Source organism: Limulus polyphemus, unplaced genomic scaffold (genome assembly GCF_000517525.1).
Source record: "Limulus polyphemus unplaced genomic scaffold, Limulus_polyphemus-2.1.2 Scaffold10248, whole genome shotgun sequence".
NCBI classification, from domain to species: Eukaryota; Metazoa; Arthropoda; class Merostomata; order Xiphosura; family Limulidae; genus Limulus; species Limulus polyphemus.
The window spans coordinates 1-1,999 of record NW_013675858.1 but is presented as its reverse complement, the minus strand read 5'-3'; positions in this window follow the sequence as shown (position 1 = coordinate 1,999).

Sequence of the window (1,999 nt, the reverse complement as noted above, 5' to 3'; positions counted from 1 at the left end):
GTCTTATACACCGGTGCGTCATATATTTTGGTGCGTCTTATACACCGGTGCGTCACATATTCCGAAAAATACGGTACTTCTTTCCTTTACAGACCTTTTCGCCGCCGGACTTATTGCTTGTTGAAAACAAGAATCATGTAATAGTTACGTCTACTGTTGATGGAGTTGTTGGTAACTATTCAATGTCGTTTCATGATGATATATACGTTAAAATCTATTTAAGGGAAAGTCTTATTTTTACTTTATATTCCAAGATTCAGTTATGTACTGTTTTTAAAAAAAAGAACAAATTTACATCCTATCTTCAAACCTACAAATAATATTAATAACATTTTAAGTTAGTTCGTCATTAACCCTAATGATCACTTGGTTAGATCTTCATTAACTCGAAAGAAACTTGGTTAGATCTTCATTAACTCGGAATATCACTTGATTATATATTCATTTGCTTAGAAGATCACTTGATTAGATTTTCATTAACTCGGAAGATCATTTGGCTAGAACTTCATTACCCCTAAAGATCACTTGGCTAGATCTTCATTAACCCTAAAGTTCACTTATTTGGATCTTCATTAACTCAGAAGATCACTTGTTTAGATCTTCATTAACTCAAAAGATCACTTGTTTAGATCTTCATTAACTCAAAAGATCACTTATTTGGATCTTCATTAACTCAGAAGATCACTTGTTTAGATCTTCATTAACTCAAAAGATCACTTGGTTAGATCTTCATGAACCCTTGAGATCACTTGGATAGATCTTCATTAACCTTTAAGATAATTTGGTTAGATCTTCATTAACCCTTAAGATCACTTGGATAGATCTTCATTAACCCTCAAGATCACTTGGTTAGATTTTCATTAACCTTAAGATCACTTGGTTAGATCTTCATTAACCCTCAATATCGCTTGTTTAGATCTTCATTAACCCTTAAGATCACTTGGATAGATCTTCATTAACCCTTAAGATCACTTGGATAGATCTTCATTAACCCTGAAGATCACTTGGATAGATCTTCATTAACCCTGACGATCACTTGGTTAGATCTTCATTAACCTTCAAGATCACTTGGTTAGATTTTCATTAACCTTAAGATCACTTGGTTAGATCTTCATTAACACTCAATATCGCTTGTTTAGATCTTCATTAACCTTAAGATCACTTGGTTAGATTTTCATTAACCGTTAAGATCGCTTGATTAGTTCTTCATTAACCCTGAAGATCACTTGGTTAGATTTTTATTAACCCTGAAGATCACTTGGTTAACTCCATATTAACCCGAGAAAGAAATGTCTGCCTTCCAAAAGCTCCTAGTCCTAGGTTATTCCCACCAGAACGTATGCCTTCTACTTGTTACAGTTTATGATCTTCAAACTGTAGGTAACTGCATGATCAAAAGACAAGAACAACTGAATAGCACGAAGACACTTCAAAAGAGGAGTTGAAAGTTTCTTGATAAATATCGACGTGGAGATCCCAATGTACTACTTAGTTTTTATAAATTGTTAAAGATTTTTTTCATCGGCAGATTTCAGATGGTGAATTCCACTACAGCGAACGTCACATGCAGTGACTACGGACAACTAACTGTATCATAGTTGTCTTCTTTTGTGAGAGAAAATGATCCACATTTCTTCATCATCGCCACTGATCAAGAAGTCCATCTGTTGCCACGGGTCAAGAAGTCCATCTGTTGCCACTGGTCAAGAGTCCAGCTGTTTGCCACTGATCAAAAAAGTCCATATGTTGCCACTGGTCAAGAAGTCCATCTGTTGCCACTGATCAAATAAGTTCATCTGTTGCCACTGGTCAAGAAGTCCATCTGTTGCCACTGATCAAAGAAGTTCATCTGTTGCCACTGGTCAAGAAGTCCATCTGTTGTCACTGATCAAGAAGAGTCCATCTGTTGCCACTGGTCAAGAAGTACATCTGTTGCCGCTGATCAAGCAGTCCATCTGTTGCCACCGGTCAAGAAGTCCATCTGTTGCCGCTGATCAAG